General features: G+C 43.5%; 1 long non-coding RNA gene and 2 other non-coding genes across 3 annotated transcripts; all 3 read right to left on the bottom strand.

Annotated features, from left to right (window-relative positions):
- Window positions 1-2412: 2412 nt before the first annotated feature.
- Window positions 2413-7555, bottom strand: LOC129716377 (uncharacterized). The gene is made up of 2 exons (XR_008726627.1): window positions 4727-7555; window positions 2413-4432 (listed from the first exon to the last, which is right to left on the bottom strand). It is a non-coding gene; the product is annotated as an uncharacterized LOC129716377 (long non-coding RNA).
- A 3012-nt stretch (window positions 7556-10567) lies between these two features.
- trnas-gcu (transfer RNA serine (anticodon GCU)) lies at window positions 10568-10649 on the bottom strand. The gene has a single exon. It is a non-coding gene; the product is annotated as a tRNA-Ser (tRNA).
- A 1276-nt stretch (window positions 10650-11925) lies between these two features.
- trnas-gcu (transfer RNA serine (anticodon GCU)) lies at window positions 11926-12007 on the bottom strand. Its single transcript has one exon. It is a non-coding gene; the product is annotated as a tRNA-Ser (tRNA).
- Window positions 12008-25743: the final 13736 nt, after the last annotated feature.

Genomic DNA, 25743 nt, shown 5'->3' with positions numbered 1-25743 from the left:
GGTCGGAGACAGAGCAGTTGCCATATCATACTGTGATGCAGTTGGTAAGGATGCTCTCGATGGTGCAGCGGTAGAAGTTCACCAGGATCTGAGGAGACAGATGGACCTTCTTCAGTCTCCTCAGGAAGAAGAGACGCTGATGAGCCTTCTTGATCAGAGTAGAGGTATTGTGGGTCCAAGAGAGGTCATCGGAGATGTTGACTCCCAGGAACCTGAAGCTAGAAACACGTTCCACCTCCGTCCCGTTAATGTGGATGGGGGTGTGCGTGCCGCCTCTGGACTTCCTGAAGTCTACAATGAGCTCCTTGGTCTTCTTGGAGTTAAGGGCCAGGTTGTTGTCAGCGCACCATGCTGCTAAGTGCTGGACCTCCTCCCTGTAGGCCAGCTCATCGTTGTTGCTGATGAGGCCAATCACCGTTGTATCATCTGCATACTTGATGATGGTGTTAGTACCATGTACAGGTGTGCAGTCATAGGTGAAGAGGGAGTAGAGGAGGGGGCTCAGCACACAGCCCTGAGGAACGCCGGTGTTCAGGGTGAGGGTTGAAGAGGTGTGCTTGTCTAACCTCACAGACTGGGGTCTGTTGGTTAGAAAGTCCAGTATCCACGTGGGGTACTGTAAATGACGTAATCGGGGCCATCTTGTCACTAAGCAGAAATTACGGAATGAGCGCCAATTTGCAATTAAACACAGGTCCCGATGGTCCTGATCAATCTTTGGTCCAGGTCTAATAAAATGTTTATTCATACCTTACCCATCTGAAAACTGTTGCAACGATTTTAAAAACCAAGACATGCAATTTGGCAAACACTTTACAACCAATCCATTTTCTGAAAACTTTTTAAAAGCCAAGGCAATTTGGCACACGGATCTGTCTTCACTAAGGAAGACATAAACAATCTCCCAGATGTACTGGAGGACAGAGGATCTAAGGGGGTAGAGGAACTGAAATACATTTTCATTAGGCGAGAAATAGTATTGGATAGGCTAATGGGACTGAAGGATGATGACTTCCGGTATTCCACCCGCTGTGATTCAAAGCAAAGATTATAGAGCTCCGCTATAATCTTTGATCCAAAGCAAAGATCCTCAAGTATCTTGTAGCGGGAACAGACCCCTCCTTTGTGTAGTTTCCCTTGCATTGTATTGCTTTAACACACACTGCAAAAAATTAAATTTAACGTATATATATTTAATATATTTATATGAATGTGTGTCTGTGTGTGAGAGGCAAGTTAGAGATAATAGTTTATTCTCATGTATCAGAAGCAACTTTGATTTAAATCATCACTATTAATTTATTTGTCTTGTAAGATGATATACATAAACCATAAAGGCAATTATATATATAATTATATAGTAATAATAAATATATGCATATATATATATTTATACACACACATATATACACACATACACAAATGCACATACATATTGATACATTTATATGCATACATATATACACATATATAAACATACATATATATAAACATATATATATATATATATATATATACATACGTATATACACACATATACATGCATATATACACATACATGCATATATACACATACATATATATTTATATATATTATCATTTTCCAACGATCAATAGATTTACGATCAGCTCCTGTGGATTGGAGGATAGCTAATGCTATCCCACTTTTCAAGAAAGGAGCGTGAGAGAAAACGGAAAATTACAGACCAGTTAGCCCGACTTTGGTGGTGTGAAAGATGCTGGAGTCAATTATTAAAGATGCAATAATGGGGCATTTGGATAGCAGTAAAAGGATCTGTCCAAGTCAACATGGATTTATGAAAGGAAAATCATGTTTGACTAATCTTCTGGATTTTTTTGCCACAAGGCTTGGTGTTGGGGCTGCAACTGTTTACCATATATATTAATGATTTTGAAAAGGGAATTAGGAGCAAAACTAATGCATACATACCTACATATGTACCCATGCGCTGCTGTGACCCGAGCCCCGGAGATTCGGAGGCTCCAACCGCAGGCCTGGCAGACAGTAATATCGGAGCCTGCGGGTCCCTGCTGGGAGACCGCTTTTCGGGGCTTCCGCAACGGCAAATTATTCCGCCCGAGTAGCGGGGGTCGAGGATGACCTGGAGCGGGGCCTTACATCATCGCCCGGCGTGGCTTAAATGGCTGCGGCACTTTTCTAGCGCACGCCGGGGGCTCCAACAACCTCTATGAGGTTCAAGTGACAAATAAATTGTATTGTGTATTGTGTATATTTAAATTAATCTGGCAAGTTGGTCAAATAACATGGGCACCTTCTTGCTTTTTTTGCGACATGGATTTTTTAAAATGTGAATGTCTCATATCAACACATTTGTGGGTCAACAGTATTTTGTATCAACCCCCACAATTTCAAATAATTCTCAATTGAACTTCTTAAACAGGAAAACAATTTTTATTTACATCATTTTGTGCACGACATATACAGGCTTGCAGAATTTGCAGAATTTAGAATATCAGATAATCAATAAAAGTGATGTCACATTCTACACATTTCAAACAAAGGACAAAATTTGCAGCTTATACACAATCAATAGACTAAGTGGGACCCGTTGGGATAAGATTTACACAATTCACATTATTCTGTGCGCGAGTTATACAGGGTTGCAGTTCAGCATATCAGCTAACCAGTGAAAGTGATGTACAATTTAACGTATGTAACACAATGATAGCCCCACCCCTGCTTCACCAAACAGCAAAATGTCCAACATAGATACAATAATAAATAAATCGCCATTCGCATTATATTTGTGCAGTTAGCAAATCACAATTTCACACAATGTACATAAGAGGGCAGTTATTTCACAAATACTCCGCAGTTCGGTGTAGATCATGTCCAATGTCGACATCTGAAATTACAGAAAATATCTGCAGTCAATATGCTCTTATTCTGCATTAAATAACAGAGATGTAGAAAGAAAATGCTCTTGAGAAGATTTCTACAAGGATGTTGCCATGAGGACTCAACTATCTGAGCTCAATGAACTAACCAGAAGTAATAAATGTTTTCTTACCTTTCCTCCTTAATGGGGAACCTGAAGAAAGACAAGTCGTATTGCCCACATTGCCGATTGCCGATTGTTTTTTGCAGGAGTGGTCCATCTTGAGCACATGGTATTGGTGGTAGGGTGATCACATGGATAGAAAATTGATTGGTAGACAGGAAGCAAAGAGTAGGAGTGAACGGGTCCTTTTCAGAATGGCAGGCAGTGTCGAGTGGAGTGCCGTAAGGTTTGTTATTGGGGCCGCAACTGTTTACCATATATATTAATGATTTGGAAGAGTGAATTAGGAGCAACACTCGCAAGTTTGCAAATGACACAAAGCTGGGTGGCAGTGTGAACTGTGAAGAGGATGTTAGGAGGTTGCAGGGTGACCTGGACAGGTTGAGTGAGTGGGAAGATGCATGGCATGTGCAGTATACTATAGATAAATGTGAGGTTATCCACTTTGAAGGCAAAAACAAGGGGGCTGATTATTATCTCAATAGATTTAGGTTAGGTAAGGGGGATGTGCAGCGAGACCTGGGCGTCCTTGTACACCGGCCACTGAAAGTTGGCTTAGAGGTACAGCAGGCAGTAAAGAAAGCTATGGAATGTTGGCCTTCATAACAAGAGGATTTCAGTATAGAGTGAAGAGGTTCTTCTGCAGCGTAGGTTTACGAGATTGATCCCTGGGTTGGTGGGACTGTATATGAGTAAAGATTGAAAAGACTAGGCTTGTATTCACTGGAGTTTAGAAGGATGAGGGGGAATCTTATAGAAACATATTAAATTATTAAAGGACTGGGCAAGCTAGATGCAGGAGAAATGTTCCCAATGTTGGGTGAGTCCAGAACCAGGGGCCAGTCTTAGAATAAAGGGCAGGTAATTTAAGACTAAGGTGAGAAGAAACTTTTTCACCCAGAGAAATGTGTGAATTTATGGAATTCCCTGCCACAGAGGGCAGTGGAAGCCTAGTCACTGGATGGATTTAAGAGAGAGTTAGATAGAGCTCTAGCGGCTAGTGAAGTCAAGGAATATGGGGAGAAGGCAGGCACGGGTTATTGATAGGGGACGATCACCCACGATCACAATGAATGGCGGTGCTAGCTTGAAGGGCCAAATTGACTCCTCCTGCATCTATTTTCTATGTTTGTTTGCTCCACTATAGGATCTGTGCAGAGGCCGAAGGGAAGATCCTATCTTTGGGCAGAAGCAAGATACTCCCACAGAGTATCCATTCCTGCCCATTAGGTTCCCATTGTGATGAAGAACACGCAGGCATGAAAAGTGGAAAAATGATTTATTAAAGTTTAACATCTCTTAAAATATAACAACATTTTAAATGTCAAAGATGAGTATAATTCTTTCTTGCTGTGCCTCTTGTTGCTGCTCACTGCATCTTTATGTCTCTTTGTTGTTGATAAAAAAAAGAGACAATTTCAATAGACAGAGATTCAGCGGTCAGACTTTAACAAAGAAAATCTGATAATTTATATCAGGTCATCATTCAATGAAGCACACTTTTATAAAAGCACGCATATATACAAACACACAGACTCACACACATCTATACACACACACACACACACGCACACACAGACTCGCACACACACAGACTCACTCAAATGTTTAAAGCCTCCTGTAGAGGCTCCTGCTGTTGAAGCAAATACGTGCTTTAAATAACGTCCAACAATAACACTCACCATTGACAGAGTAGTCAGCTCTCTTGAATTATTCAGCGGTGTCTTCACTCGGTGCCTTCTGCAGTCAGCGCCATCTTGCCACGAACCTGAAAGTACCCACTCAGCACCACATTGCCGCTTTATCCATCCGCATACTGCATACTGTTGCGACGATTTTAAGAGCCAAGCCAATCAGTCCAACACTTTGCAAGCAGCCAACACATTTTCAGAAGAGTCTTTAAAAGCCAAGACAATTTGGCAAACACTTTGCAAGTAGCCAACACATTTTCTGAAGAGTCTTTAAAAGCCAAGACAATTTGGCAAACACTTTGCAACCACATCAAGGGGGCTTGCCGTGGAGTAATATAGTAATATAGATAAATAAATCGTCATTGGCACGATTTTGTATGGGTAACAATCAAAACTACGTAGATAAACAACCTGTGCGGACCAACTGGCTGGAGTTTTTACGGACATTTGCAATCTCTCACTTCCGAGGTCTGAGGTTCCCACCTGCTTCAAAAGGGCATCAAAAACCTAGACCCACTGCAGTTCGCTTACTGCCACAACAGATCAACGGTGGACGCAATCTCGCTGGCCCTCCACTGTGCTCTGGACCACTTGGACAACAAAAACTAATATGTCAGGCTCTTATTCATTGAGTACATCTCGGCATTTAATACATACATCCCCTCCAAGCTGGTTACCAAACTCGCGGAAGTGGGTTTCTGCGCATCCCTCTGCAATAGGATCCTCAACTTCCTCATTCTCAGACCACAGTCTGTTCGTATTGGTGGAAATGTGTTAAGACTCGATAACTATCAGCACGGGAGCACCTCAAGGCTGCGAGCTCAGCCCCCTGCTGCACTCACTCTATATTGATGACTGCATAGCCAGTCATAATCCGAACTCCATCATCAAGTTCGCTGATGACACCACTGTTGTGGGACGTATCACTGATGGGGATGAGTCAGAGTATAGAAGAGAGATCGAGCAACTGTCCATATGGTGCCAGCACAATAACCTGGCCCTCAACACCAGCAAACCCACGGAAATAATTGTGGACTTTGGAAGGAGTAGGATGGTGACCCACAGTCCCGTTTATATCAACGGGTGGATGGTTGAAAGGGTCAAGAGCTTCAAATTCCTGTGTGTGCACATCTATGAAGATCTTTCCTGGTCCGAGAACACTGGTGCAATTATTAAGAAAGCACATCAGCGCCTCTACCGTAGAAGATTACGGAGAGTCGGTTTGTCAATGAGGACTCTCTCTAACTTCTACAGGTGCACAGTAGAGAGCATGCTGACCGGTTGCATCGTGGCCTGGTTACGCAACTTGAGCACCCATAGAGTAAGACTACAAAAAGTAGTAAACACTGCCCAGTCCATCATCGGCTCTGAACTCCCTTTCATCGAGGGGATTTATCGCAGTCTCTGCCTGAAAAAGGCTGGCAGTATCATCAAGGACCCACACCATCCTGGCCACACACTCATCTCCCTGCTACCTTCAGGTAGAAGGTACAGGAGCCTGAAGACTGCAACAACCAGGTTCAGTGATAGCAACTTCCTCACAGCCATCAAGCTATTAAACTTGGCTCTGACAAAACTCTGAACATTAATAGCCCAGTATCTGTTATTTGCACTTTATCAGTTTATTTATTCATGTGTGTATATATTTATATAATGGTGTATGGACACACAGATCTGTTTTGTATTCAATGCCTACTATGTTCTCTTGTGCTGAAGCAAAGCCAATAATTTCATTGTACCAAGAGTGACCATAATATGGTTGAGTTCTTCATTAGGCAGGCAGTGACTAGTGGGGTACCGCAAGGCTCAGTACTGGGACCCAAGCTATTTACAATATATATTAATGATCTGGATGAGGGAATTGAAGGCAATATCTCCAAGTTTGCGGATGACACTAAGCTGGGGGGCAGTGTTAGCTGTGAGGAGGATGCTAGGAGACTGCAAGGTGACTTGGATAGGCTGGGTGAGTGGGCTAATGTTTGGCAGATGCAGTATAATGTGGATAAATGTGAGGTTATCCATTTTGGTGGCAAAAACAGGAAAGCAGACTATTATCTAAATGGCGGCCGACTAGGAAAAGGGGAGATGCAGCGAGACCTGGGTGTCATGGTACACCAGGCATTGAAAGTAGGCATGCAGGTGCAGCAGGCAGTGAAGAAAGCGAATGGTATGTTAGCTTTCATAGCGAAAGGATTTGAGTATAGGAGCAGGGAGGTTCTACTGCAGTTGTACAGGGTCTTGGTGAGACCACACCTGGAGTATTGCGTACAGTTTTGGTCTCCAAATCTGAGGAAGGACATTATTGCCATAGAGGGAGTGCAGAGAAGGTTCACCAGACTGATTCCTGGGGATGTCAGGACTGTCTTATGAAGAAAGACTGGATAGACTTGGTTTATACTCTCTAGAATTTAGGAGATTGAGAGGGGATCTTATAGAAACTTACAAAATTCTTAAGGGGTTGGACAGGCTAGATGCAGGAAGATTGCTCCCGATGTTGGGGAAGTCCAGGACAAGGGGTCACAGCTTAAGGATAAGGGGGAAATCCTTTAAAACCGAGATGAGAAGAACCTTTTTCACATAGAGAGTGGTGAATCTCTGGAACTCTCTGCCGCAGAGGGTAGTCGAGGCCAGTTCATTGGCTATATTTAAGAGGGAGTTAGATGTGGCCCTTGTGGCTAAGGGGATCAGAGGGTATGGAGAGAAGGCAGGTACGGGATACTGAGTTGGATGATCAGCCATGATCATATTGAATGGCGTTGCAGGCTCGAAGGGCCGAATGGCCTCTACTCCAGCACCTATTGTCTATGTTTCTATGTTTCTATATTTTCCAACGATCAATAGATTTACGATCAGTTCCTGTGGATTGGAGGATAGCTAATGCTATCCCACTTTTCAAGAAAGGAGCGAGAGAGAAAACGGGGAATTACAGACCAGTTAGCCTGACTTTGGTGGTGTGAAAGATGCTGGAGTCAATTATTAAAGATGTAATAATGGGGCATTTGGATAGCAGTAAAAGGATTAGTCCAAGTCAACATGGATTTATGATTTTACAATGCATTTAAGCCTCTCCCATTTTTATGAGATGAATTCCTGGAATATGTAAGAAGTTTATTGTAACCTAGTGCTACTTGCCTGAACAATGGATGATATATCACTTAAATGCAATTGTTTTCAGTTGTGTGGAGAGACCTGTATATTGAAAATGCGTTTTGGCTCTAATATGTCAATTTACCTTAAATGTAGAAGAGCTTATTAAAATCTTCTTACAAAGACCATTAAGTATTTTCTATCTATCCTCTTTTGGACCCAAGGCATAGCAGAGCTGCCAACTCTCACGAAGAGGTAAGGGAGGGAGAGATGGAAGGGAGGGAGAGAGGGAAGGGAGGGAGATCGCGAAGAGAGGGGAGAGAGAGAGAGAGAGAGAGAGAGAGAGAGAGAGAGAGAGAGAGATCGAGAGAGAGAGAGAGACAGAGAGATAGAGAGAGAGAGAGAGATCGAGAGAGAGAGAGGAGAAGGGGGGAGGGAGAAGGGGGGAGAGGGGGGGGGGGAGAGGGGGAAAGGGGGGGGGGGAGGGGAGAAGGGGACAAGGGATAAGGGGGAGAGCAGGAGGGAAAGGGGGAGAGGGAGAGTGGAACGATAGCACATTATAACGCGCAGCCGTCCCATTCCGACCAAAGATTATAGAGCAGAGCTCCACTAGTATCTTTGATTGCGGCCGCCGCCACCGAACCCCCCGACCCACCATTGCACCCAAAGATGATAGAGCAGAGTTATATAATATTTGATTGCACCCTTCTTCACAGCGGGCTTGTGATCTTTGCTTGTGATGTCTTGTACGTATGTGAGTGTTGTTTGCTATGTCCCTATGTTCGAGGAATATAATGGGTAACAGCCGCCCATTCTCGGACTTGAATCTGAGCTCGAAAAATCTCCTGGTCACTGGACCTAATGTGTCCGCGGGCCATATTGTGGAGACTAATCCCATACAAAACAAAACCAAAAACGTACAGAAGTGTTAAAATTGTCTTTATTATTGTGGTGAGTAAAGAACTATTAAAAATAAGTCTAATAACTTTCTAATGTACCGACAAACCAAGTTTCCCAATGGCCGTTGATGGGAGAACAGAAAATAACATTTTCACGACAGAATATCGACTGAAAATAATAAAAATATTTTCTCACCTTTCTTTTTTATTGGGGAACCTAAAGAATGACAGGTCGGGTCGTTTAGATTTACGATTAGAACAATTGATAGCAGAGCAGTGAGATGAAGATTTAGATAAGGGCGCCATTACAGCCCAATAAATGCTTAACAATATGGCGTCGACGGTCACACACGTCATACTACGCGTTTTTTTGGTCGAGCCACAATCAATACCCCGTTCCTGCCTTCTCCCCATAACCCTTGATTCCGCTAGACCCTCTTAGGTCTCCGATGCAACGAGGGGACGTTGTCACGAATTATGGGACCAGTCATGTAAAGTTGAGGTACTTATCTCGTCCAGGTATTAGTATTGGTTCCAGGATACAGTATTGGGTATCTTTTCTTCCTTCGCAAAGCGCAGAGAATCACTGAGACACTGAGATTCATCGGAGACTCTGTGAATACCGGGAAATTAGGTTTTGGTGATCTTAATCTTTACATGACCAGTCGGTCCATCCTTTCATCATATGACAGTCCCGCAATCCAGGGAATTAACCTTGTGAACCTCCGCTGCATTCCCTCAACAGCAAGAATATCCTTCCTCAAATTAGGAAGGCCAAAACTGCACACAATACTCCAGGATTCGAACCCACGCCTCCAATGGATTGCAACGTGAAAGCAGTGCCTTGGACCGCTCTGCCATCCTGACGACAGGCGGTTATTGATACATGCGGTTAGTTTACTTGGCCTTAGAAATCAGTGAAAAAGATTACAGCCCACTCTTGTTGTCCATGCCTCAGGCTCTCACTCGTTGTATGCCCATTGTGGCACTGTTTCCCGACGACGCCCTTTCCCAATTAAAACCTTCAGGTACCTGAAACATCTTCTTTGGGTTGCACAGTGTTTACATCTGTTTGAAGAAACGCCAGATAGCATGGAGTAACTAATGTGACAATTATGCCCCCAGCCGTGATATCATACTCATGCTTCACCTCTCAATCGGATCGTATTTGATCTACTCCAGGTCTTAACACCTCCTCCTTTGGAAATTTTCTTGCTACGTAAATCCCGGTCTTTCAAAATATATCGCCCACTAAATGTAACAAACATAAATCTTGGCAGTGGAAACTCTCAGTGATTCGCTGCGCTTTGCGAAGACATTTATGCGTCTGAGAAGAAAAGATACCCAATACTGTATCCTGGAACCAATACTAATACCTGGACGAGATAAGTACCTCAACTTTACATGACTGGTCCCATAATTCGCGACAACGCCCCCTCGTTGCAAACGCGCTCAGCGTGAACACATCTTGGCATCTACCTTGTTATACCCCTTTGGATCATATATATTTATTAAATTTCCTATATCCCCCCTAAATTCTACAGGATAGGGACCAAACTTTTTTAGGCTATTATGATAGGCGACAAGAACTGAACGCAAAGGAGGAATGGAGAGAAAGAAGCAGTCCGGATCTTCACCTCATCATTTATGGAGACTTTATGGAGATTCTTGTGCTCACCTTCTGCTTTCAGGAAACATAAATGAGACTGATAAATAGCAAGGTACACAAAAATGCTAGAGAAACTCAGCGGTTGCAGCAGCATCTTCAGACTAAATGGCTTACTAAATGGCTTGATAAGAGAAGCTCAGATTTCGAAATCATTTAATCTAAAACACTCACGATTCACGACGAGGATGGGATTCGAACCCACGCATGCAAAGCACAATGGATTAGCAGTCCATCGCCTTAACCACTCGGCCACCTCGTCTCCTTTTCTGGAGGGTTAGAACTGTTTTCCATCTCTGATAGTCTGCTTTCAATGTAAAGATTCGCATGCATTTAATGTAATTGAATTGATTGATCCTGTACCTCACGGCGTTTTAACCGTCAGTATGCAGAATCGGAGACTGTGAATACCGGGAAATGAGGTTTTGGTGCCAGTGATCTTAGGTCTCTGCATGCTGACGATTAAAACGTCATGTGCATCTATAGGATCAATCAATTCAATCACATCAAATGCATGCGAATCTTTACATTGAATCATATTTTTAATATTTACTGCCCAATTATAATACATAAAATTAGGGAGCGCTAAACCCCCCACTCTTTTCGTTTATTGAGGTGTGCTATTTGTATTCTATGGGATTTATAATCCCATATAAAATTTGTAATGTCTGAGTCCAATTTTTTGAAAAACTTTTTTGGGAGATATATAGGTATTGATTGAAATAGGTATAGGATTTGTGGTAAGAAAATCATTTTAATAGCATTTATTCTGCCTATTAAGGATATCGGAAGTGTTTTCCAGAATTTAATCAGATTATTCAATTTCTTGAGTAAGGGATTATAATTGGCTTTAAACATATCCTGGTAATTTCTAATAATTTCAATTCCCAAATATTTGAATTTTTCTGTAGCTATTTTAAAGGGAAATTTCCGGAGATGTGTTGAGTCTTTTGGTTTTATCGACATTGTTAAGCGTTGATAAATCAATAATAATACGGCAACCCCCATCTTTCTTATTTCTAATAAATATGTTTGAGACAAATTCCTGTTGTTCAGGTTTGGTTTGTTCAATTACCCCTTTAGTGAATAATCTTTGTAGTTCTATGTGAGCTTTAGCTTGTTCCAATTTAGTAAGCATGTATATTCTGTCCGGTGTATGTTGTACTGGAGGGTTTTGTTTGTGTAGAAACTCTATCAGATATGCCTTAATACTGCTAAGGATATATCTGTCCATAGTTATATTACACCATGCTTCCAAATGAAGTTGCAATGTCCCTCCAACTTCCGTGTTCCCTATTAATTCTGGAGCCCCAGATTCACCTACCTCCATGATTATCGGTGGTAACTGAGTTATTTTCTTGGTTTCATCCGTGGTTGTGGAGGGCCGGATCTTCACCCCATCTTTATGGAGACTTATTCTTGTGCTCACCTTCTGCTTTCAGGAAACATAAATGAGACTGATAAATGGTGATAAGAGAAGCTCAGATTTCGAAAGGATTTAATCAAACCCACCCAAGTCTGCCAAATGTCACAATTTACGACGAGGGTGGGATTCGAACCCACGCATGCAAAGCACAATGGATTAGCAGTCCATCGCCTTAACCACTCGGCCACCTCGTCTGCTTTTCTGGAGGGTTAGGTCTGTTTTCCATCTCTGATAGTTTGCTTTCATGTTTTGCACTTTTACTTTTGTGGGCTCTCTTCGCTTTCCAATGGCAGATTTTGGAAAAACCTAATACGCTTCCAATTTCCAGGCTTATTGTTATGTTTTGGGAACACAGTGAAGCTTTTGAATCCACACTGTCTGTCGTACAATATAACGTCCAGTGTATTCCGATCAAAGATAGCTCGAATATCTCCGATGAGGTAGATGGAAAGCCAGGACCTCTCCATAGACGGTGAGAGGATGGTTCAGTTGCCTTATAACAGCTCTGATATATCATCTACCCATTGCTTGTTGAAGTCATTTCTAACTTCACACCTAAACGTCTGTCGCGGTGAGTTTATTGAAGCACAACGGTGGACTCGGCACACAATGAATAAATTCTGTAGTACATGAAACATCTTAAATGAATCTAATTTAATTCCTAACAACACAGCATGTATGATAATTGATGTCCCTAATTTCAGGTAACCCTTTCATTCTCCCGCACTCCCCGTCGCTCCCCCACACCAGTCGTTTTGCTAGTTTCACTGTTCCTATCCCTTCGTTTTCACCCCCTCCTCATTCAACAATGGAACATTGTGGGCTCTTTGGTCATCAGAGTAATCTCTGCTTTGTCCCGAACCTTTTCAAAACCTCTCGTTACTCACTTTTCTGAATCTCAGTTTGAAGAACGGTCTCGATCCGAAACGTCGCCTATTCCTTTTCTTCAGAGATGCTGCCTGGGCCGCTGAGTTACTCCAGCATTTTGTATCTCTCTTCGGTGTAAACCGGCATCTGCAGTTCCATCCTACACACAATAATTGCTGTCATCTCTCTCAGCACCACTGATGTTTACACAGAGAGTGGCCCATTCCTCCTTCGCGTTCAGTTCTTGTCGCCTATCACAAGAGCCTAAACATATTTGGTCCATATCCTATAGAATTTAGGGGGAATAAAAGAGAACTTACATATATGATCCAAAGGCGTACAACAAGGTAGATGCCAAGGTTACACAAAAAAGCTGGAGAAACTCAGCGGGTGCAGCAGCATCTATGGAGCGAAGGAGATAGGCAACGTTTCGGGCCGAAACCCTTCTTCAGACTGGTAGATGCCAAGATGTGTTCACGCCGAGCGCGTGAACGAGGGGACATTACCTCAAATTACGGGATCAGTCGTGTAAAATTGAGGTACTTATCTCGTCCAGGTATTAGTATTGGTTCCAGGATACAGTATGTGATATCTTTTCTTCTCAGACGCATAAATGTCTTCGCAAAGCGCAGCGAATCACTGAGAGTTTCCACTGACGAGATTTATGTTTGTTACATTTAGTGGGCGATATATTTTGAAAGACCAGGATTTGCGTAGCAAGAAAATTTCCAAAGGAGAAGGTCTTAAGACCTGGAGTAGATCAAATACGATCCGATTGAGAGGTGAAGCATGAGTATGATATCACGGCTGGGGGCATAATTGTCACGTTAGTTACTTCGTCCGAGCTGACGTTTCTTCAAATAGATGCAAACAATGTGTGATCTAAACCAAATGTTTCAGGTACCTGAAGGTTTTGTTTGGGAAAGGACGTCGTCTGGAAACAGAGCCACAATGCATAGATGGGCATACAACGAGTGAGAGCCTGAGGCATGGACAACAAGAGTGGGCTGTAATCCTTTTCACTGATTTCTATGGCCAAATAAACTGTCTATTAACCATATGTAGATGGCAGAGCGGTCTAAGGCACTGCTTTCAGGTCGCAGTCCCCACTGAGGCGTGGGTTCGAATCCTGGAATAATGTGTGCAGTTTTGGCCTCCTAAATATATCCTTCAAGCTATCCTGAACCTACATTCCCTCAATAGCAAGAAGGATATTCTTGTTATTGAGGGACAATATTGAGAGACCTACACTGCATTCCCTCAATAGCAAGAATATCCTTCCCCAAATTAGGAGTTTTGGCCTAATTCGGGGAAGGATATTCTTGCTATTGAGGGAATGCAGTGTAGGTTCAGGATATTCTTGCTATTGAGGGAATGCAGTGTAGGTTCGCGAGGTTAATTCCCGGGATTGCGGGACTGTCATGTGATGAAAGAATGGAGCGACTGAACTTGTACTCACTGGAATTAAGATCACCAAAACCTAATTTCCCGGTATTCACAGAGTCTCCGATGAAGGGAATTCTCCCTGTGTAGCGCCTCTCACTGCCTCGCCATCAATCCATCTAGTCAAGTCAAGTTTATTTGTAACATACACATACAAGATGTGCAGTGAAATGAAACTGGCAATGCCTGTGGATTGTGCAAAAACAACATAACAGAATAGAACAGAACCGGAAACATTTTTAGATTTTTTTAAAAGACACAACACAACAGTGAATTAGTAAATTGGTTCCTGGTGAGATCAGAGTTTACAGTCCTGATGGCAGCGTGTGTTCTCCATGTCAGATCCTCTGTGATGTGGACTCCCAGGTATTCAAAGCTGCTCACCCTATCCACAGTTGTCCCATTTATCACCAGTGGTGTGTATGTCCTCGGATGTTGAGCCCTTCTAAAGTCCACAATCAGCTCTTTTGTTTTTGTGACATTCAAGATCAGGCTGTTGTTCTGACACCAGAGAGCCAGGTCAGCCACCTCCTGCCGGTAGGCAAGGCAAGGCAAGGCAAGGCAAGGCAACTTTATTTATATAGCACATTTCATAAAGGAGGCAGACTCAAAGTGCTTCACATAAAAACATGTCATCCAATAAAATTAAATAATAAAATGAAATAAAATAGAAGAATTAAAATAAAATAAAAGCAAAGTTAAAAATGCATTATAAAAAGTGCAAAAGTTAAAAGTGCAATGTAGATAAGATTTAGCTGAAAGCTACAGTAAACATAAAAGTTTTCAGGGTACACAAAATAGGCGACGTTTCAGCCCGAAACGTCGCCTATTTTCATCGCTCCATAGATGCTGCTGCACCCGCTGAGTTTCTCCAGCAATTTTGTGTACCTTCGATCTTCCAGCATCTGCAGTTCCTTCTTGAACATAAAAGTTTTCAGTCTTGTTTTAAAAGTAGTCAAAGTTGAGGCAAGCCTTAAATCTTCAGGAAGTTTATTCCAGCTATTTGTTGCATAGTAACTAAATCCTGCTTTCCCATGTTTTGTATTTACTCTGGGAATCACTAACAGATTGGTCTCAGAAGATCTTAGCGGTCTAGAAGGCTTAGTGCAAGCATGTCAGTGATATACTTTGGCCCTAAACCATGTAGTGATTTATAGGTGAGCAGCAGGATTTTGAAATGAATTCTCTGACATACAGGGAGCCAATGTAAGGATTTAAGAATTGGTGTAATGTGTTCAAATTTTTTGGTCTTTGTTTGAACTCTAGCAACAGCGTTCTGAACAAGCTGTAGCTGGCTGACAGTATTTTTTGGAAGACCGGCAAGGTGACAGTTACAATAATCTAGCCTACGATATTGAACAATTTTGTTTCTTCGGTATTCACCAAGGAGAAGGATATTGAATTATGTGAGATAAGGGAAACAAGTAGAGTAGCCATGGATACTATGAGATTCAAAGAAAAAGAAGTACTGACACTTTTGAAAATATAAAAGTGGATAAATCTCCAGGTCCGGATAGGATAATCCCTAGGACATTGAGGGAAGTTAGTGTAGAAATAGCAGGGGCTATTAGATTTACTAGAATGTTGCCTGGGTTTCAGCAACTAAGTTACAGAGAAAGGTTGAACAAGTTAGGGCTTTATTCTTTGGAGCGCAGAAGGTTAAGGGGGGACTTGATAGAGGTTTTTAAAATGATGAGAGGGATAGACAGAGTTGACGTGGAAAAGCTTTTCCCACTGAGAGTAGGGAAGATTCAAACAAGGGGACATGACTTGAAAATTAAGGGACTGAAGTTTAGGGGTAACATGAGGGGGAACTTCTTTACTCAGAGAGTGGTGGCTGTGTGGAATGAGCTTCCAGTGAAGGTGGTGGAGGCAGGTTCATTTTTATCATTTAAAAATAAATTGGATAGTTATATGGATGGGAAGGGAATGGAGGGTTATGGTCTGAGCGCAGGTATATGGGACTAGGGGAGATTATGTGTTCGGCACGGACTAGAAGGGTCGAGATGGCCTGTTTCCGTGCTGTAATTGTTACATGGTTATATGGTTATATGGTTGTGACAGAAATATTTCAAATGTCATTAGAAACGGGAATAGTGCCCGAGGATTGGCGTACTGCGCATGTTGTTCCATTGTTTAAAAAGGGTTCTAAGAGTAAACCTAGCAATTATAGACCTGTTAGTTTGACTTCAGTGGTGGGCAAATTAATGGAAAATATACTTGGAGATAATATATATAAGCATCTGGATAAACAGGATCTGATTAGGAACAGTCAACATGGATTTGTGCCTGGAAGGTCATGTTTGACTAATCTTCTTGAATTTTTTGAAGAGGTTACTAGGGAAATTGATGAGGGTAAAGCAGTGGATGTTGTATATATGGACTTTAGTAAGGCCTTTGACAAGGTTCCTCGTGGAAGGTTGGTTAAGAAGGTTCAATTGTTGGGTATAAATGCAGTAGTAGCAAGATGGATTCAACAGTGGCTGAATGGGAGATGCCAGAGAGTAATGGTGGATGGCTGTTTGTCAGGTTGGAGGCAGGTGACTAGTGGGGTGCCTCAGGGATCAGTGTTGGGTCCACTGTTGTTTGTCACGTCCATCAATGATCTGAATGAAGGTGTGGTAAATTGGATTAGTAAGTATGCAGATGATACTAAGATAGGTGGTGTTGTGGATAATCAAGTAGATTTTCAAAGTCTGCAGAGAGATTTAGGCCATTTGGAAGAATGGGCTGAAAGATGGCAGATGGAGTTTAATGCTGATAAGTGTGAGGTGCTACATCTTGGCAGGACAAATCAAAATAGGACGTACATGGTAAATGGTAGCAAATTGAGGAATGCAGTTGAACAGAGGGACCTAGGAATAACTGTGCATAGTTCATTGAAGGTGGAATCTCATGTAGATAGGGTGGTAAACAAAGCTTTTGGTATGCTAGCCTTTATAAATCAGAGCATTGAGTATAGAAGTTGGGATGTAATGTTAAAATTGTACAAGGCATTGGTGAGACCAATTCTGGAGTATGGTGTACAATTTTGGTCGCCCAATTATAGGAAGGATGTCAACAAAATAGAGAGAGTACAGAGGAGATTTACTAGAATATTGCCTGGGTTTCAGCAACTAAGTTACAGAGAAATGTTGAATAAGTTAGGTCTTTATTCTCTGGAGCGCAGAAGGTTAAGGGGGGACTTGATAGAGGTCTTTAAAATGATGAGAGGGATAGACAGAGTTGACGTGGACAAGCTTTTCCCATTGAGAGTAGGGAAGATTATCACAAAGGGTCTCAATGTTTCTGATATTTTCGTCCAGGGTGATAAGTCCAGGGTGTGCCCCTTACAATGAGTAGCCTCTTTCACATGTTGAGATAGTTCAAATGTGTCTAAAATAGTAAAACATTATTTTGCACCCTTGTCATTCAAATCATCTGTATGACATTTAAAATCACTAGTTATAACTAGACAGTCAAAGTCAGTGGAGATGCTAGGCAATAATTCTGTAAAGTCATTGAAAAAATTTGCATAATATTTAGGTGGCCTGTAAATAATTAATAGGAGAACTCTGGGGGAACATTTCAATACAGCACAAAGGTATTCGAATGATGGAAAATCACCAAGTGACATCTGTTTCCCCTGAAATACATTTTAAAATATAGCAGCAACCCCTCCACCTCTTTTTCCAGATCTACATACATCAATAAAGTTATAGTTGGGAGGAGCTGTCTCGATCAGAATAAGCCTTCTCATCGTTATCGGAGATGAGGCCCACCACCACTCATCAGCAAACTTGATGATGGAGTTGGAGCTGAACCTGGTCACACAGTCATGTGTATACAGGGAGTACAGTAGGGAGCTAAGGACGCGACCGTGGGGGGGATCTTGTGTTCTGGGTGAGGGGTTTGGAGGTATGTCTCCCCCTCTTGACCATCTGGGGCCTGGCGGTGAGAATGTCCAGGACCCAGGCACACAGGGGAGTGTTCAGCGCCAATTCCAGCAGCTTCTCAGGAAGTCTGGAGGGGACAATGGTATTGAACATCATCTCTCCCTCTGTCATCAGCACCAGTTTTAAAGCTTTAGATGCTTCGTAATTTCCTCGCACATCTCGGGACAGGCCCTCGTCATTAGATTCAAATAAATATAGAAACGTTCACCACAGATACGGGCCCTCATGGCCCACCATGTCCATGTCGATTTACCCGTCTTGGTCCGTACCCTTCCATTCTTTTCCAGAGAGTCGAGTCAAGAGTGTTTAATTGTGATATGTAACCACAATGACACAGCAAAATGCTTTCTTGCAGTGGTATAATAAACCTGAAAAGACAATAGATAGCATTAAAAAATAACAAATAAAGTTGTTTACTCCGCAGTATAACTGTCGGCTAATTCTGCTGTAAAGTCAGAGAACTGGTGGGCAGTTTACTGCCGGCATCTCTCCGTGATATCATGCTATAAAGTCTCTTGAAGCAAACGTACGAGGTCTGTTGATTTTCATTTTCCTTTAATTTCCCTCTACATTAATTTCTTCCATAGCTTTCTTTCTGCATCTAGCATGTCCAGTCTTTTTATAATTTTACATGTTTCTATAAATGAGATGCCCACTCATCCTTCTAAATTCCAGTGAATACAAGCCCAGTTTGTCCAATTTTTCCTCATATGACAGTCCTGCCATCCCGGGGATTAACCTCGTGAACTTACGCTGCATTGCCTCAATAGCAAGGATGTCCTTCCTCAAATTAGGAGACCAAAACTGCACACAACACTCCAGATGCGTACTCACCAGGGCCCTGTACAACTGCAGAAGGATCTTTACTCTTATACTCAAATCCTCGTGTTATGAAGTCCAACATGCCATAAGCTTTTTCACTGCCTGCTATACCTGCATGTTTACTTTCAGTGACTGGTGTACAAGGCCACCCAGGTCTCATTGCACTTTAATTTTTACTAATCTGACTCCATTGAGATTAAAAAATCTGCCTCTTGATTCTTGCCGCTAAAGTGGATAACCTCACATTTATCTACATTATACTGCATCTGCCATGCATCTGCCCACTCACTCAACCTGTCCAAGTCACCCTACAATCTCCCAAGCATCCTCTTCGCATTTCACACCGCCACCCAGCTTTGCATCATCTGCAAATTTGCTAGTGTTACTTTTAGTTCCATCATCAAACTCATTAATATACGTTGTAAATAGTTGCGGCCCCAGGCATAAGTGCTTTCAGGCACTCCACTCGCCACTGCCTGCCATTCTGATGGGGACCCATTTATTCCAACTATTTGTTTCCTGTCTGCCAACCAATTCTCTATGCATATCAATACCCTACCCCCAATACCATGTGCTCTAATTTTGTCCACTAATCTCCTGTGGTGGACCTTATCCTGAAAGTCCAAATACACTATATGCACTGGCTTTCCTTCATTCATTTTTCTTGTCACATGTTCAAAAATGTCCAGATGATTAGTCAAGCAGGATTTCCCCTTCATAAATCCATGCTGACTTGGATCAATCTGTCTACTGCTATCCAAATGCGCCGTTATTACTTCTGTTATAATTGTCTCCAACATCTTCTCCACCACCGATGTCAGGCTAACTGGTCTATAATTCTGAAGAAGGGTTTCAGCCCGAAACATTGCCTATTTCCTTCGCTCCATAGATGTTGCTGCACCCGCTGAGTTTCTCAAGCATTTTTGTCTACCTTTGATTTTCCAGCATCTGCAGCTCCTTCCTGAACATGGGCTGTGATTCCCCGTTTTCTCTCTCGTTCCTTTCTTGAAAGGTGGGATAACATTAGCTACCCTCGGGTTCGCTTAGTAAATCTGGTTCATTGGACAAGACTAAATACAGAATTACCTTCTCTCTGGTAGGCTCCAGTACAAACTGCTCTAAGAATCCACCTCATATGCACTCTACAAACTCCCTTTCATGGGGTCCAGAACCAACCTGATTTTCCCTGTCCTCCTCCATATTAAAATCTCCCATAACCAGAGTGGCATTACCTTTGTTACATGCCAATATTAACTCCTGCTGCAACTTGCACCCTATCCCCAGGCTAATGTTTGGGGGCCTGTAGATAACTCCCATTAGTGTCTTCTTACAATTCCTCAATTCTATCCATAGCCACTCTACATCGTCAGTCCCAATGTCACCCCTCGCAAGGGACTGAATTTCATCCCTCACCAACAGAGCTACCCCACCTTCCTGCCCACCTGCCTGTCCTTTCTAGAGGACGTATAACCCTGAATATTCAGTTCCCAGTCCCGATCTTCCTGCAGCCATGTCTCTATAATCCACACAATGTCATATCTACCAATCTCTAACTGAGCCTCAAGCTCATCCACTTTACTTCTTATACTCTGCGAATTCATATATATAATACTTTTACTCATACTCACCTATCCTTTCACATCGATTCCTATTTCACTTGGCCATACTCTCCTATCCCTTTGTGAGCCTTCAGTCCCGTTCATTCTGGTGTCTTTCTTAACGTTTCCAATACTCACTTTCCCTTTAACTCCATCCTTGTATTTCCAATTTGTCTCCCCCCCACTATTTAGTTTAAACCCACCCATGCAGCAGTGGCAGGAATGGGTGACGATTCGGGTCGAGACCCACTGACTCCCACAAACTATCTTGACTACACATCTTTCCACCCTGCTTCCTGCAAAGACATGCACTTCCTCCAATCTTATCACTTACTCCCAATTCCACCGTCTATGCGGCATCTGCGCCCAAGATGATGTGTTCCGAGATGTCCTAATTCTTAGGGAACGGGGGTTTCCCTCTTCCAAGATAGATGAAGCCCTCACACGTGTCTCCTCGGTATCTCACATCTGCGCCCTTTCTCTCCCTCCCCCTATTTACAACAGGGACAGTGCTCCCCTGATCCTTACCTTTCACCCCATCAGCCATCGCATATCACACATAATCCTCCGACATGTTCGCCAACCCCAACAGGATCCCACCACAAGTCACATCTTCCCATCTCCACCCGTCTTCACCTTCTGGAGAGACCATTCCCTCCGTAACTTCTACCTCAACTCATCCCTTCCCACCCAAACCACTCTTCCCCTGCAACTGCAGGAGATTGCACACCTGGCCCTGTACCTCCTCCCTCGACTGTGCCCAGGGACCCCGACAGTCCTTTCCGGTTAGGCAGAGGTTCACATGCACTTCCTCCAACCTCATCTTCTGTATCCATTGTTCAAGATATGGACTCTTATACATTGGCGAGACCAAACGTAGACTGGGCGATTGTTTCGATGAACAGCTTCGCTCAGTCCACCTGGAGCTGCCCGATCTCCCGGTTGCAAAATATTTTCATTCCCATTTAATCCACACTGTCCTTTGTACCCTAGGCCTCCTCCATTGTCAGTGAGGCTAAACACAAATTGGGACACACACACGCACATAGGGATAAAACGGGAAGATGGAGGTAGAAAAGGACACAGGGGAACGGTAATTGCTTTTGATCAGCCAGGATACTTGAAGGATCATCACCCAGAGAGATGAAGAAGCAGGCACAATTTTAGGAAGAGACGGATACAGTTCCAAATTGTCACGGGCATTTCCACAACTGGACGCAACTAAACAAATACTGGCTGATAACGACAAAGGCAAACATTGGGAGATGTATCACAGAAGTCAACACAGAACTACAGTAAGGCATATGGAGTAAACGGCAGGAATACCCGCACACACACGTAGATTCATAGACATGTAGATTCATGGGTGCCCAAGAAGAGCAAGGTGATGTGCCTCAATGATTATCGACCAGTGGCACTAACGTCTGTGGTGATGAAGTGCTTTGAGAGGTTATGGCGCAAATCAACGCCTACCTCGACAAGAACCTCGACCCACTGCAGTTCGCTTACCGCCATAACAAATCAACGGTGGATGCGATCTCGCTGGCTCTCCACCCTGCTCTGGACCACTTGGACAACAAGAACTCATATGTCAGGCTGTTATTCATTGACTCCTCGGCATTTAATACAATCATCCACTCCAAGCTGGTTACCAAACTCTCAGATCTGGGTCTCTGCGCATCCCTCTGCAATTGCATCCTCGACTTCACCACCCACAGACCAGAGTCTGTCCGTATTGGTGGAAATGTGTCATCTTCAATAACAATCAGCACGGGAGCACCTCAGGGCTGCGTGCTCAGCCCCCTGCTGTACTCACTGTATACTCATGACTGCGTAGCCGGACATAGTGCGAACTCCATCATCAAGTTCGCCGAAGACACCACTGTTGTGGGTCGAATCACTGATGGGGACGAGTCAGAGTATAGAAGTGAGATCGACCGATTGACCAAATGGTGCCAGCACAATAACCTGGCTCTCAACACCAGCAAAACTAAGGAACTGATTGTGGACTTTGGAAGGGGTAGGATAGGGACCCACAATCCCGTTTATATCAACGGGAAGATAGTGGAAAGGGTCAAGAACTTCAAATTCCTGGGCGTGCATCTTTCCAAAGACCTTTCCTGGTCCCAGCACACTGATGCAATTATAAAGAAAGCACATCAGCACCTCTACTTCCTGAGAAGATTACAGAGAGTCGGCATGTCAAGGAGGGCTCTCTCGAACTTCTACAAGTGCACAGTAGAGAGCATGCTGACTGGTTGCATCGTGGCTTGGTTCGGCAACTTGAGCGTCCAGGAGCGGAAAAGGATGCAGAAAGTTGTGACCACTGCCCAGTCCATCATCGGCTCTGACCTCCCACCATCAAAGGGATCTATCCCAGTCGCTGCCTCAAAAAGGCAGCCAACATCATCAAGGACCCACACCATCCTGGCCACGCATTCATCTCTCCGCTACCACAGGGCAGAAGATACGGGAGCCTGAAATCTGTTAAATCCAGCTTCAGGAATAGCAATTCCCCACAGCCATCAGGCTATTAAACTCACCAACACACAGACTCTGAACTGTAACAGCCTATTGCACTTTATTTGCTTATTTATGTGTATATTGAACTGAACTGTTCTGTATTTTTGCTTACAATATTCTGTTGTGCTGCAGCAAGCAAGAATTTCATTGTCCTATCTGGGACACATGACAATAAACTCTCTTGACTTGACTTGACTTGAGGTAGATGCAGGAGCACTCACAGACAGAGGCAACAAAACACACAGCCTGAGGCCGGAGCAATCTGCAGATGGACCTTGACCCGATAAATTCACCTATTCCTTTTCTCCAGAGATGCTGCTTGACCCACTAAGTTACTCCAGCATTCTGTAGCATTCTATCTATCTTAGGAGCAGTCAAAGACAGAAGCAGGTGGAGTCACGGGCAGGGGCAGAACCACTCACAGATAGAGGCAGTCACTATCACAGAGAGAGGCAGTGATAGTAACAGAGAAAAATCACGATATCCAAGCACAGTGTGAGGGACCCCTACAGATAGTTGCAGGGACACTTGTCGACAAAGGAAGTGACACTCACTGGAAGAGGCATGAATACTCACTGGCAGAAACACAATTAATGAGTCATGATCACTCAAAAATCATACATTCACCGACAAAGGCAAGAAATGATAGTGAGAGGAATGGTCAAAGATCGAGGCAGAAACAGTGACAGATGGAGCGAGGGACACTCACAGACGGAGGAAACAACACTCACAGTGAGAGGCAGGAATACCGACAGATTGAGACAGTGCTACTCGCAGAGAGGTGCAGGGAAGTGGAAGGAAAATTATGCATGGTTTTCAAATTTTTTTACAAATAAAAACCTGAAAAGTACGGCGTGCAAAAGTATTCAGCCCCCTTTACTCTGATACCCCCAAATAAAATCCAGTGCAACCAATTGCCTTCAGATGTCACCTAATTAGTAAATAGAGTCCACTTGTGTGTAATCTAATCTCAGTGTAAATACAGCTGTTCTGTGAAGGCCTCAGAGGTTTGTGAGAGAACATTAGTGAACAAACAGCATCATGAAGCCCAAGGAACACACCAGACAGGTCAGGGATAAAGTTGTGGAGAAGTTTAAAGCAGGGTTAGATTATAAAAAAATATCCCAAGCTTTGAACATCTCACGGAGCACTGTTCAATCCATCATCTGAAAATGGAAAGAGTATGGCACAACTACAAACCTACCAAGACATGGCCGTCCACCTAAACTGACAGGCCAGGCAAGGAGAGCATTGATCAAAGAAGCAGCCAAGAAGCCCATGATAACTCTGGAGGAGATGCAGAGATCCACAGCTCAGGTGGGAGAATCTGTCCACTGGACAACTATTAGTCATGCCCTCCACAAATCGGGCCTTTATGGAAGAGTGGCAAGAAGAAAGCCATTGTTGAAAAAAAGCCATAAGAAGTCCCGTTTGCAGTTTGCCACAAGCCATGTGGGGGACACAGCAAACATGTGGAGGAAGGTGCGCTGGTCAGATGAGACCAAAATTGAAGTTGAAGTTTTTAGCCTAAATGCAAAACGCTATGTGTGGCGGAAAACTAACACTGCACATCACCCTGAACACACCATCCCCACTGTGAAACATGGTGGTGGCAGCATCATGCTGTGGGGATGCATTTCTTCAGCAGGGACAGGGAAGCTGGTCAGAGTTGATGGGAAGATGGATGGAGCCAAATACAGGGCAATCTTGGAAGAAAACCTGTTAGAGTCTGCAAAAGACTTGAGACGGGGCGAGGTTCCTCTTCCAGCAGGACAACGACCCTAAACATACAGCCGGAGCTACAATGGAATGGTGTAGATCAAAGCATATTCATGTGTTATAATGGCCCAGTCAAAGTCCAGACCTAAATCCAATTGAGAATCTCTGGCAAGACTTGAAAATTGCTGTTCACAGACGCTCTCCATCCAATCTGCTGAGCTTGAGCTATTTTGCAAACAAGAATGGGCAAACATTTCAGTCTCTAGATGTGCAAAGCTGGTAGAGACATACCCCAAAAGACTTGCAGCTGTAATTGCAGCGAAAGGTGGTTCTACAAAGTATTGAATACTTTTGCACGCCACACTTTTCAGTTTTTTATTTGTAAACAAATTTGAAAACCATGTATTATTTTCCTTCCACTTCACAATTATGCACCACTTTGTGTTGGTCTATCACATAAAATCCCAATAAAATACATTTACGTTTTTGGTTGTGGCTTAAACAACCACAAACGTAAAAAAACGTGTGGGGGTTGTGGAGGTAGGGAAGGGGTATATGTTGGAGGGGGGGAGGGGTGTGTGTGGTTGGGGGGGAGGGGGTGGTGTGGGGTGATGTGGGGTGAGAGGGGGTGGTGTGTGGGGGGGGGGGGGGGGACTCCGACCGCACTCATCGGCTCCAGGACCCGCGGCTGCACACATCGGCTTCCGGCTCGTCGTGGTGGTCGCCGCCCCCGCTCGCAGAACACAGCCCCCGCTCGCAGAACACAGCCCCCGCTCGCAGAACACAGCCCCCGCTCGCACTGGGCGTCGCTATCCTGGCGAAGAACACACCAATAGCTTTTCGAATATTTCACCGATCGGATCAAAACTTATTGTGCGCTAGGAACAGAGGAGAACGGTGAGTGAGGTGGCTTAAACATCTTAGCGATATAGGGTACCGTTTTGCGCAATTTTAGAAAACTGTACCCATTGAATACAGGTACACGCTCTTGGGAGCAGTCGGTGTGGCTGACACGGGAAGATT

Source organism: Leucoraja erinacea, unplaced genomic scaffold, assembly GCF_028641065.1.
Source record: "Leucoraja erinacea ecotype New England unplaced genomic scaffold, Leri_hhj_1 Leri_223S, whole genome shotgun sequence".
Taxonomy (NCBI): domain Eukaryota; kingdom Metazoa; phylum Chordata; class Chondrichthyes; order Rajiformes; family Rajidae; genus Leucoraja; species Leucoraja erinaceus.
The sequence above is the reverse complement of the archived record's forward strand: the minus strand, read 5'-3'. Positions and strand labels throughout refer to the sequence as shown.